At 35.8% G+C, this 13,661-nt stretch overlaps 1 long non-coding RNA gene across 2 annotated transcripts in view; it reads left to right on the forward strand.

The window, feature by feature from the left end:
* Nucleotides 1–13,453, forward strand: part of LOC135272056 (uncharacterized) — a 73,887-nt gene extending 60,434 nt beyond the window's left edge. For both annotated transcript variants that reach the window (XR_010340162.1, XR_010340163.1), the window contains exon 4: nucleotides 11,812–13,453. This is a non-coding gene — a long non-coding RNA (uncharacterized LOC135272056). The remainder of the gene's footprint in view (nucleotides 1–11,811) is intronic.
* Nucleotides 13,454–13,661: the final 208 nt, after the last annotated feature.

Raw genomic sequence — 13,661 nt, forward strand, 5'->3', positions numbered from 1 at the left:
AGAAGAGATGATAGAAATATAATGGTTATCAAACTTAATTCCCTAGCACAGTTACTGCAGCACTATTAACATTTTCACACGCTAAACCTCATTCCTGGAGATTCTAATTCAATAGGCCTGAGTGTGATCTAAGCATCTGCATTTTTTAAAGTTTTTTTGATTAATTCTGTCAGCCATGGTAGAGAGGCGCTAGGAAAAACTCAGGAAGTAGAGTGAGGGTGAGGGTAAGGTATATTGTAATACACGTAACTACGATTCAGAATACATGAGGGGGAATATGATGAGTTTCATACTGAACAAGCTGTAGTTGAATCATCTTAGATGCATTCAAATGGAGATGTCTAACACATGCTGGATAGAGTGGCCCAGAGCTCAAGAGGAAGGAATGGACAGAAGATAGAGACAGGGTAGTCAGCGTTCATTCATAGAAAGAGGCGTAAAACGTAGTTTTTTTAAGCTTTGTTACAGGTTGAATTCAAGATCAGAATGCTTCAGAGGATAATCAGGCATTTGAACAGGGGCCAGTTGACTTCTTTGTACCTTTAAGGCACATCACTTTTCAATGTTGGGTTTAGTCCTTAATTAGGTCAGTGAGGTTCTACACACCAGCATGGTGCCATAAAATTTCCAGAAATGAGCCTTTCCTAAAACTCCAGCCAAAAGCAGTGTATAAAGTTGTTGTGATGAGAGCAGAGTTGGTCAGAAGGAGACAATCAGCAGCAGCAGTAACACTCAGTGTTTACCAGCTAATCAGTAGCACTCCAGGGGAGGCAGTTGCCACAACTAGCTTAACTTCTCACAAAGCTAAAGCAGAAAGTCAATACAAGAGTGAATGAGCCACACACTCAGTCAACGAGTAAGGCAATTTCTGGAAATCTTTTATTTCATAGAAATAGTTCATGTCATCGGTGTGAAGGAGGATGCCTGTCTTTTGTTTGTTCACAAGAGAACATATATCCAACTCTCATAAGAATAATGAAAACAGTTTTGATTAAGAAATGGGAAGGTATAGCAGAGCCATGTTTGTAAACTTTTGCAGTTCGGACTCCATCTGTCATGGAATTCTTGATGCTGAGCCAGATTAACAATAAGCTTTTGATAACTGCTCTGAAAAAGCATTAGAGAAGCTTGTTTTCACATGTTTTGGCACAAGGGCTGTTATCTAGTAAATCAATGACTGATGGTGGAAAAATGAATGCCCAAAGAGTCTTAAAATAATCTCATTTAATTCTCAAAAGAATTTGAGGTGGATTACAATAAAAACATTTATATCAATATTTAAAAATTTTTTTTTCTTTTTATCAAATAACAAACCAGCTAGTATTAACAGTCTTATAATGAAATATGGTGGCCTTCAAATCCTTCAAGTCATCCCTAGAAACATTCTTTCAACTCTTTCACTGTCTTTCCTGGCATTTTTACATAATATGCTTACATTGCTATTATTCAACTTAATCTTTTACCTATATTATTAACTACATTTTATATAAGTTCTGCTACATAAACTTGATTCCCCCTCCCTTATCCTTCTAAAAATGGTCATATTGCAACATTTGGTCAAGCTCCTGCTGCATTTTACCAATATGGATATTATTCATTGTGGAGCCAAGTAGCATATCATGATTGTTTCCTTTCTAGCACAACCTTTTCTATCTTCTGCATGCCCAGAATTAGTTATTCCTTTGCTATTTTACGTACTTATCCTTATGTATGTTTTGGTAATTGTTTTGAAGAGCACTGATAAGTTTGTATAGTTTTCCAAAAACTTAGACAACTAATCTATACTTCTTTCTTTGTTTTTTTTTCTTGCTCTTTCTAGAATATGTACTACAGAGACTTTCATTTATCTTCTATTCTGGGCAGATTTCTCTCTGGGTCTATTGCACAGCTGTCTCCTCAGAGACTTCCCTTTCTACTCATCTGCGTTATATCCTTATTTCCCGGATTCTCTCTCTGCCTCCTTCTTAGTTCATTGCCTGCTTTTCTGGATGACATCCTTTAATAGCTCTCAAGGAAATGGGGCATGAAAAGCATACTTTTCAGTCTTGTTTGTTTGAAAGTGTCTTTTACCATTCCACTGAATTTCTAAAATTTTGGTTGTGATATTCTGAATTTCCAAGTGCTTTTTATTATCCCTTTATCATAGCATTGTTTTATCTTAGAAATGCAGTAAAGTTTATCTTTTTGGTGTCACTCATTATAGTGGTGTCTTCAAGTATCCTTTTGTTTCCCTGTGGAATTATTACAGTCAGCATACTAAGAGTGTAAGCCTGAGAGATAGAAGGTGGTGGTTCTAGAGTGGACATTTTAAACTGTGATTACAGAGGGAGTGCAGTTATTGGTAATGACAAGAATTGGCTGAGATTGGGTGAGGGCAAGGTAGTTGGAGAGAGATGTCAAAAAACTGAGAGTCCATGGTATAAAAAGGATTACTTACATAACTTTGAAATTTCTGAGAACTAAGGCAGAAATAGTGTTAGAGAAAATGACAGTGAACTGGGAGCTAAAATTTCAAAGAATGAGAGTGAATCTCTCATTTTGGCATTATTTCTATATTATTACAGTAAGGAGTGGATAGTGGATATAAAAGCTTAATATTATGAAATTTAAAATTTTGCAGTATTAGTCTATTCTCATGGTGCTGATAAAGACATACTCAAGACTGGGCAATTTACGAAAGAAAGAGGTTTAATTGGCCTTACAGTTCCACATGGCTGGAGAGGCCTCACAATCATGGCAGAAGGCAAGGAGGAGCAAATCACATCTTCCATAGATGCCAGCAGTCAAAGAAAGAGAGCTTGCACATGAAAACTTTCATTTTTAAAACTATCAGATCTCTTGAGACTAAATCACTATCATTAGAACAGCACAGGAAAATCCCACCCCCAAAATTTAATCACCTCCCACTAGGTTTCTCCCATGACACATGGGAACTGTGGAAGTTACAATTCAAGATGAGATTTGGGTGGGGACACAGCTAAACCATATCATTCCACCCCTGGACTCTTCCAAATCTCATGTCTTCACATTTCAACACCACTCATGCCTTACGAACAACCCCCCAAAGTCTTAACTTATGTCAGTATTAATTCAAAAATCTACATTTTATATGAGACAAGGCAAAACTCTACTACCTATGAGCCTATAAAATCAAAAGCAAGTTAGTTACTTCCTAGACACAATGGAGGTGTGGGCATTGGGTAAATACAGCCATTCCAAATGGGAAAAATTGGCCAAAACAAAGGGGCTACAGGCCCCATGCAAGTCTGAAATCCAGCAGGGAAGTCAAGTCTTAAAGTTTCAAAATTATCTTTTTTACCTCCATGTCTCACATCTGGGTCATGCTGATGCAAGAGGTGGGTTCCCATGGTCTTGGGCAGCTCCACTCCTGTGGCTTTGCAGGTTGGAGCTGCCCAAGGCTGCTCTCACAGACTAGCATTAAGTGTCTGCTGCTTTTTCCAGGTGCATGGTGCAAGCTGTCAGTGGATCTACTGTTCTGGCGTCTAGAAGGCAGTGGCCCTCTTCCTAAAGCTCCAGTAGGCAATGCCTCAGTAGGGACTCAGTGTGGGGACTCCAACCCCACATTTCTTTTCTGTACTGCCCTAGCAGAGGTTCTTCATGAGGGCTCTGCCCCTGCAGCAAACTTCTGCCTGGACATCCAGGCATTTCCATACATCTTCTGAAATCTAGGCAGAGGTTCCCCAAACCCAATTCTTAATTTCTGTGTACTGACAGGCTTAACACCAAGTGAAAGCTGCCAAGGCTTGAGGCTTGCACTCTCTGAAACCACAGCCTGAGCTCAATGTTGGCCCCTTTCAGACACAGCTGAAGCAGCTGAGATGCAGGGCACCAAGTCCCTAGGCTGCACACAGCATGGGGACCCTGAGTCTCCTCCATGAAACCACTTTCTCCTCTTAGGCCTCTAGGCCTGTGATAGGGGGAAACTGCCTTGAAGACCTCTGACATGCCCTGGAGACATTTTCCCCATTGTCTTGGAAATTAACATTTAGCTCCTCGTTACTTATGCAAATTTCTGGAGCCAGCTGAATTTCTCCTCATAAAATGGAATTTTCTTTTCTATCACATTGCCAGGTTGCAAATTTTCCAAATTTTTATGTTCTGCTTCCCTTATAAAACTGAAGAATTTTAACAGCACTCAAGTGCCCTTTGAATGCTTTGCTGCTTAAAAATTTCTTCCACCAGATACCTTAAATCATCTCTCAAGTTCAAAGTTCCACAGATCTCTAGAGCAGGGGCAAAATGCCCCCAGTCTCTTTGCTGAAACATAACAAGGGTCATCTTTGCTCTAGTTCCCAACAAGTTCCTTATCCACTGAGTCTGATCTGCTGACTCTGGCTGAGTGACACATGAAAGGAGTTCACAGACACAGGTATTTTTCCTGTGAGCATGCTGCTAGGGGAACCCATGGCTTACAGACCCCAAAGAGGGAGTCTGGCTATGAAGCCCTCATATGCCAGAGATGCTCTCATTTATTTTAGAACAGATTTAATGACAAAGATCTTGAGCAAGCACTATTTGTGGGTAATTAACATTGCTGACCCCCCCGAGTAGACAGCAGTCCTGTGCACAGATGATCAAAGATTGGTTTCCTGGGAAATATGTAAACAAACTTATCTAGATAAATTTTTTTGCACTCCCTTGTAACCTGCTCTTTGCCCTAGCCCCAAGATAGAGGAATTAGCTGCCTTCAACCACAAATTTCTCTGGAGGCTTTTGCAAAACCTCCTGGCCTTCTAAGAAGGTTTGCATCTTTCCTTATAATTTTTCCCACCATCCTGACCTATCTCTACATTCATCTCCATCTGAGACCACCTCATCCTGGACCTTATTATTCATATCACTATCAGCACTTTTGTCAAAAGCCATTCAACATGTCTCTAGGAAGTTCCAAACTTTCCCACACTTTCCTGTCTTTTTCTGAGCCTTCTAAACTGTTCCATGCTCTGTCTGTTTGCCAGTTGCAAAGTCACTTCCACATTTTTGGGTATCTTTTCAGCAGTGCCCCTGTCTACTGGTACCAGTTTACTGTATTAGTCTGTTTTCATGCTGCTGATAAAGATATACCTAAGACTGGGCAATTTACAAAAGAAAGAGGTTTAATTGGACTGACAATTCCACATGGCTGGGGAGGCCTCACAATCAAGGGAGAAGACAAGGAGAAGCAAGTAGTGTCTTATATGGATGGCAGCAGGCAAAGAAAGAGATTTTGCAGAGGAACTCCCATTTTTAAAACCATCAGATCTCTTGAGACTTATTCACTATCATGAGAACTGCACGGGAAAGAACCACCCCCCATAATTCAATTACCTCCCACTGTGTTCTTCTCATGACACATGGGAATTGTGGGAGTTACATTTAAAGATAAGATTTGGGTGGGGACACAGCCAAACCATATCATGTGCCTTTCTCAGAAGGCAGAAAAAGTAATCTGAAAATGGCAGTGAAGAACAGGGAAGATGCAAAATTTACCTCCTCTACCAGTGGTAACAAATGTGTGAGAGAAAACACACATTTTTCTATATATAATTTGGGGGTACTATAGGTGAATTCACATCTTAAGGAGTCAGACTTTCATTAGAAAAAGAAATATAAGGAATGTTTAGAGAAGAGCTTAAGGACTAAGCACATGAACATGCTATCTTCTCTATTACTTATATTTGATTCTAAAATAAGAATTCTAAATTCTACTTGATTCTAAAATTAGAATCATACACTCTTAAATGTTGAGTTTCTAGATTTACCTAACAATCTTATTCTAAAATATTCATTTTTTTAAATTCTCCTCTAAATTTCTGGCTTTTTAAATGTTTTTATGTCAATTAATTTCTTTTATCCAATCATTTTACTATTTTAAATTTGGTTTCTTTTTCTTACTCTTTTTTGTTATCTTTATTCTTGTGCTTCCATAGTCTCTTATGACCACATCTATCATCCCACTGAGTCTACACTAATATATTCTACATTTCTTTCTGCAACAATGGCTGAAATATCCTTTTTTAAGGTCATTTCTTTGATGACTGCACTGAATCACAAACCCTTTTGCCTGACAAGTTGGTTTCTCTAGCTGAAACTTCTCAATCTAGCATTAGCTCTCTCTCTTTTTTTTTGGCCTAGGAGATCATTTCCATAATTATGTAAACATACTGTAATATCTCCCATTTTAAAAGGAAATAATCCTTCCCACTACTTCATAACCCCCTCAGCTATCAAAATATTTTTCTATTGCTCTTTAGAGTAAATCACCTCTATAATTTTTCAAACTAGACTGCCTCCTTATCTTCTCTTATGACTTTCCGTACTCTCTCTCACCTCTTTTTAAAAAATGATTTATTGTGACATATAGTATGAATATTGAAGCACATAAAGCACACATGTACAGGTCATGGGAAAAACACATATGTGCAGATCAAAGGAAAATAATAAAGTCAACATGAACATACTCACCACTAAGGTTAACAATGAAACATTACCAGGACCTTTAAAGCCCCTTCCTAATCCTATGCTCTTTTTTTATATCTAGATGTAGCAATTATCTGTGCTTTTTTATTGGGGATATTCAAACAGTTTTTCTAGAAAACTATTATTGATATATTTACATTTAAATCTGTCATCTTGCTATTTGTTTTCTATTGATCTGTTCTTTGTTCCCTTTTCTCTCTCTGCTGCTTTTTTTTGGATTGCTTTTGGTGACATTTTATCTTTTCATTGGCTCATTAGCTATAACACTTTGTTTTGTTACTTTAGTAGATGATTGAAGATTTATAATATATATTTTTAACTTATCATAGTTGTTTTTCAAGTGATTGTATGTCCTTCACATATAGTGTAACAACCTTACGATAGTATGAATGCACTTATCCCTTCCTGGCTATATTTTTATATGCTTTACTTGCATATAAGCTGTAAACACAACAAGACAGTACTATTATATTTGTTTAAAGAGTAAATTATCCTAATGATATTTAAATAATATAAAAATATCTTGTATATTTACCTTGTACTTACCAGTTTTGCTGTTCATTCTTGTTTTTATGCAGATCCATGATTCCATCTGATATCATTTTCCCTTTCCTGAAGGGCATTCTAGAAATATTTTTTGTCATATAGGTCTTCTGCTGCTGAATTCTTTCAACTTTTATATGTCTGAGAACGTGCATATTTTGCCTTTGTTTTGAAAGGCATTTTATGTGGGTATAAAATTCTAGGTCAGCAGTTTTTTATCTTTCTTTTAGTAGTTTAAAGGTGTTAATGCTAATGGTTGCTTGTTTCCACTGAAAAATTTGCTTTTGTCCTCATCTTTGGTCCTCTGAATGAAAGGTGTCTTACTTCTTTGGCTACTTTTAAGATTTTCTACTATTGCTGGTTTTGAGCAAATTGATTATTAGATGAATTGGTATAATTTTCTTCATATTTCTTCTACTTGGGGTTTATTGAACTTTCTATAAAAATGGCTTATAGTTTTAATCAAATGTGGCACATTTTGAGCCATTGTTTCTTCACCAAGTTTTGCCCTGCTTTCTCACTCCTCTCCTTTGAGTATTAGAATTTCACATATATTAAACAGCTTGAAGTTTTCCTTCAGTTCACTGCTGATCTTTTCCTTTTTCTCTTTTCTTTGCTCCGTTGTGAACGGTTTCTATTGTCATGTCTTCAAGTTTGTTAGTATTTTCTTGTGCAATGTTGTGTCTGCTGTTAGTCCTATCCAGTGTACAGTAGTTTCTCCTTACTGAAGTTTTGCTTTCAAGCTGTTTCAGTTATATGTGGTTAATTATCATCTGAAATATTAAATGAAAATTTCTAGAAATAAACAATTCATAAGTTTTAAATTACGTACTGTTTTGATTAGCATGATAGAATCTCACTCCATCCTGCCTGGGACATAAATCATCATTTTGTTCAATGTATCCACACTGCATACACTACCCACCCATTAGTCACTTTATAGCCAACTCTGCTATCAGATAAGCTGCTGTGGTATGGCAGTGCTTGTGCTCAACTAACCTTTATTCTACTTAGTAATGTCCCCAAAGTGCTGGCAACTCAGATATGGTAAAGAAAAGCCATAAAGCACTTCTTTAAGTGAATAAATGAAAATTCTCAACTTAATAAGTAAAGAAAAAAATCATACACTGAATGAGGTTGCTAAGATCTGCAGTAAGAATAACTTTTATTCATGATATTGTGAAGAAATTCATGTTAGGTTTGTTGTCACACCTTAAACTGCAAAAATTATGGCCACAGGACATGATAATTTCTTTTGCAGCATATTGTTATAATTGTTCTATTTTATTATTGTTGTTAATATCTTACTGTACCTAATTTGTAAGTTAAACTTTACCATATATATATATGTATAGAAAAATATATAGTATATGTAGGGTTCAGTGCTATCTGTGGTTTCAGGCACCCATTCCCACATTTAATGATTTTCATCTCAGATATCGTAGTTTCCATATCTAGAACTTCAATCTGGGATTTTTTAAATCTTCCTTGTATTGACTTAAATTTTGAATGTATGAAAAGTAATAAGAATTTTTTTAATGAATTTACTAATTCTATCATCTTTGCAGGTACTGTGTTGGCTTCAGTTGATTGATTATTCTTATTATGGGTAATATTTTTCTATTTCTTTTCTGTTGGGCAGTCCTTGATTGGATGTACAGATCATGATTTTTATCTTGAGTAGTGTTGGATATTTTATATTTCTCTTATTAGTCTTGAGCTGTGTTCTAAGACTCAGTTAAGTTACTTGGAAACAGTTTGATCCTTTAGAGTCTTTAAGATTGTTGGATGGAATCAGAGTAGCATTCAGTGTAGTACTAATTATTCATCTCTCCTGAGGCGAGACCTTCCTGAATACTCAAACCAGTGCCCTATGAATTGTGTTTTTCAGTCTGGCTGGTGGTAATGGGCATCATTCCCAGTCCTGTGTGAATACCGGACATTGTTCTCTCTATTTCTTACAGATAGTCTTTCTTCAGCCTTGGGTAGTTTCTTACACACATGCATTGATCTGTATTCTGCAGAACTCTGTCTATGAGAACCTGCTGCAGATTACCAGTATTCTTTCCTCTTTTCTGTCACTCTGACCCACAGGTTCCAGCTGTGCTAATCTCTTCAAGCTCTCAGCTCTGTCTGCTCAGCTCCAGGAATCAAATGAGCTCTTCTTCATTTTCCCTTTCATGCACTGCATTCCAGAAACTTTCTCAAGGCTGTAAGCTTGTGGGTTTCACCTCTTTTCTTTTCCATTTCTCAGGAATCATTAGCCTTTGTTGTATAGTAAAAAAAAACTCTTGTTTCATAACTATTGTCTTGTGTCTTTGTTTAGGTGAGGGAAAAATCACATCCCTGCTACTACATCTTGGTTAAAAGTGGGAGTTCCTTGAGAATACTGAACTACATAATTTTTTTAAAATGGAAAACAAATCAATATATATGTAGGTGACTTCTCAAGAACCTGAGAAATTTTTGTTACCTGAGAATGCCCCCCAAAATCTTGATAAATAACTTGAATTTCACTTAGAAAAGCAAGCCCTATTTGTTTAATGTGAAAGTTAACATAAGAAATATAGCAGTGAATATTTGAATTATGTTTCTTGGGTCAGAGTCCACAATTCGAGAAGCTTTTTTTTTTTTTTTTTTTTGCACAATATGTGTATTTAAGTCTACTTAATGTAGAAAATATGTGGAGAAGGTGGTTTACTAAATTCTAATGGGGATTCTTAAAATAAATTATCTCCATCTATCTAATCTGTTTATGTAATAACATCCATCTGGCTTACATTTTTGTTGTTAAATGAAGTTAGTATATCTTCCCCTACTCTTTTTTTGTTTTGTTTTGGACAGAGTCTCACTCTGTGGCCAGGCTGGAGTGCAGTGATGCGATCTTGGCTCACTACAACCTCCACCTCCTGGGTTCAAGTGATTCTTCTGCCTCAGCCTCCTGAGCAGCTGGGACTCCAGGTGTGCGACACCATGCCCGGCTAATTTTTGCATTTTTAGTAGAGATGGGGTTTCAACATGTTGGCCAGGATGGTCTCAGTCTCTTGACCTTGTGATCCACCTGCCTCTGCCTTCCAAAGTGCTGGGATCATAGGTGTGAGCCAACGCGACTGGCCTTCCCCTACTCTGTTCCTTATAAAATAATTGTGTTGCATTCTGTTTGATCAAAAAAGTAATTTTATGTCAAATGATTTTTCTTTAAAATTTAGCCTTAGCCACTTTGGTTAAGGAAAACATTCTATCTCAAGTTTGTAAAATTAATCGTACTTTTTCCCCAAGTTTTAGAAAGATTCTTCTTTAGTTTGTATTTTTAATCAAATTTGAAATTATTCTGCATATAGTGTGTGGTATGCTATGATTTCATCACTGTTTCCATAGAAAAGGGCAATTGGGTCAATGCTTTTAATAGAATATAATCTTTTCTTAATTAATTTGAAACATTACATCTTACACCATGTTTCCAAATTGGTTGTATCTCTTTCTGAGTTCTCTATTCTTTTCTACTAACCTATCTACATACTCTTGTGCTAAAAAGACACTGTTTTAATTTCTCTAATTTTGCAACATATCAATGAGACTGATAAGAGTTGGTAGATAAATATCTAGATTGCTTGTGCCTCCAACGGGCTGACTTTGAGATGTGTGCTCTGCAATGCCCCCTAGAGTTTCTTGGTGAAATTAAATTCAAATTACCTATGGTAATAGATTTTTTGACAACATATGCTTCATTGCCTTTTTTTCTCTGTCTCACTTCGCCACTTCCCTACTAGTGCTTTCTGAAATCATCTATAATACAGCAGAATTGTACCTGAATCCTTGTGTCAGGATTCTTTGGCGGAGAACCAAACACGAGATACTAATACATTTCTATATTTATGTTATCTTTTTCTTAGGAACTAAAAGAGGTTTGAATTTTATTAAATGCTCTTTCTGAGTTTAGTTAGATGATAATGTCAATGTAGTGAGTTATATTTATACATTTTTGTCTTAAATCTTGTTTTAGAGGCTATAATTTCTTTTTTAGATTAGGATTTATGAGGTTCAATTTATACACAATCAAGTTCATCCTTGTTAGGTGTTCGATTTTATTAATATACTTACAATAATGTACTTCTATCATCATAATAAAAAAAATGGAACATTTACTTTGCCCCAGAAAGTTCACTGGTGACCCCTTGTTGTTGATTCCCTCTTCCTTTTCCAGCCCCTGACGATGACTGATCGATTTTCTACCCCTATAGTGTCCCCATTTGAAGGATGTCATATAAATGAAATGATAATAAAATAAACAGACTTTTAAGTTTCTTTTTTGGATCCTACGTTGTAGATCATGTGCTTTATTCATTCCTGGCTTAACACATGTTTTGGGAATTGCTGAGTCATATGGTTAGTATAAATTGAACTTCATAAATATACAAACTCTCTTTAACTGTGCATCCAAATAGATATAGATATGTAACTATTCAACTTACCAATTTCATCTTGAGTGAGTTTTTGAAGTTTATGCCTTTTAAAAAATTTGTTCATTTCATTTTTGTGGAATTTAGTGGGAAAAGTCACTCATCATATTCTTAGTTTTTAATATCTATAGCATCTATAGTGATGTTTTTATTCCTGATATGGGTAATTTGTGTGTTCTCTTTTTGTTGTGATACATTTGGCTATGGGTTTACCGTTTTTATTGATTTATCATAGAAATTGATATTTTGTTACATTGACTTTATTGTACTTCAATTTCACTGATTTCTTCTCTTGTCTTTATTATTTTTCTTTCTTTTTTTTTTTTAGAAAGAAAGAAAAAAAGAATGAAGAAGAGGAGGAAAAATAAAGAGAAAAAGAGAGAGAGAATGGGAGTATTGCTTTCTTGCCCAGGCTAGAATGCAATTTAGTAATGAGTTTTGAAAACCTCTTTTATACCGATAATTATACTTAATGATGTAGTCAGGAAAAAATAAGGGAAGAAAATAACAAACAAACAGCCAACCAATATTTCATTTAAACCTATGAAATGCTATGCGATTACTGAGGAGTGATTTACTTCCAATTATGTAGTCACTTTTGGAATAAGTGTGAGGTGGTAATGTATGTTTTGTGTATTTGAAGTGGAGAGTTCTATAAATGTTTATTAAGTTTACTTGTTCCAGGTCTGAGTTCAAGTTCTGAGTGGCCTTGTTCATTTTCTGTCTCGTTGATCTATAGAATCGTTAGCTCTTCTTGTTACATTAATCCTTTTGCCATTATGTAATGTCCTTCTTTGCCTCTTTTGCTCTTTGTTGCTTTAAAGTCTACTTTATCAGAGGCGAGAATTGCATTTCCTGCTTTTTGTTTATTTATTTTTACTCTCTGTTTGGTTGGTAAATCTTCCTCCTTCTCTTTGTTTTGAGTCTTTGTGTATTGTTGCATGTAAGATGAGTCTGGATGCAGCATACTGATGGGTTTTGGCTTTTTATCCAATTAGAATATATATAAGTTTATTTTTCTTCTTTGCTCTCTTTTGGTTTAATTTATTCTTCTCTTTCTAGTTTACTGCTATAGTTTGGATGTCCCCTCCAAATCTCATGTTGGGATATAATCCCCTGTGTTGGAGATGGGTCCCGGTGGGAAATGTTTGGGTTATTGGAGCAGATCCCTTATGGCCTGATGTGGTCCTCAAGGTAGTGAGTGAGTTTGCCTGGGATCTGGTTGTTTAGAGTGTGTGGCACCTCTCCCACTCTCCCTCTTGCTCCTGCTCTGGTCATGTGCAGTGCCTGCTCCTGCTGTGCTTTCCACAATGTGTCAGGACTCCCTGAGGCCTCCCTAGGAGACAAGCCAATGCCAGTGCCATGCTTTCTGTAGAGCCTGCAGAACTGTGAGCTCACTAAACCTCTTTCCTTTATAAATTACCCAGTCTTAGGTATTTCTTTCTAGCAATGCAGCACAGATAGCTGTTCTTTTTCTAATCATTTAATGCTATAAATTTTTTTCTATGGACTTCTTTGATTTATGCAAAATATTATGATATGATGTGCTTTTATTTTCACTTAATTAATAATTTCTAACTTCCATTGTAATTTCCTCATTGATCCATAAATTGCTTAGAAATATGTTGCTTAATTTCCAGTATTTGAATATTATCAAGATACCTTTTGACTACTGATTTCTAGTTAAATTTCACTGTGCTCAGATAATATACCTTGTATGTTTTCAATTTGTTAAAGTTTATTAAAATTTGTTTTAAGGCTCTCAATATGTTCTATCTTGGTAAATGCCTATAGGTACTTGAAAAAATTATGTACCTTGCATATTACTGGGTATAATGTTCCATATACATCAATTAGATCAAGTTGGTTGACAACATTGTTCAATTCTTCTGTATCCTTGATTTTCTGTGTACATGTTCTATCGGTTTCCTAGGTGTGTAATTAAAATAATTGTGAATTTATTATTTCTACCTTCGGTTCTATGAGTTTTATTTCCTGTATTTTGAGGCTCTGCTGTTAAATGTGTATAAATTTAGCATTGCTTGATCTCCTTAGTGATTAGGTTTTTTTATTATTAGCAATTATAATCAAAACATTTTGTGTCTTTATTTTTGGAAATAATCCTTGTTTTGAAGTTTCTTTAATGTCAATATAGCTGACCTATTTTCTTCTGATTAA

Source organism: Aotus nancymaae, unplaced genomic scaffold, assembly GCF_030222135.1.
Source record: "Aotus nancymaae isolate 86718 unplaced genomic scaffold, 86718_ANA_hifiasm-v0.15.2.pri h1tg000103l, whole genome shotgun sequence".
NCBI classification, from domain to species: Eukaryota; Metazoa; Chordata; class Mammalia; order Primates; family Aotidae; genus Aotus; species Aotus nancymaae.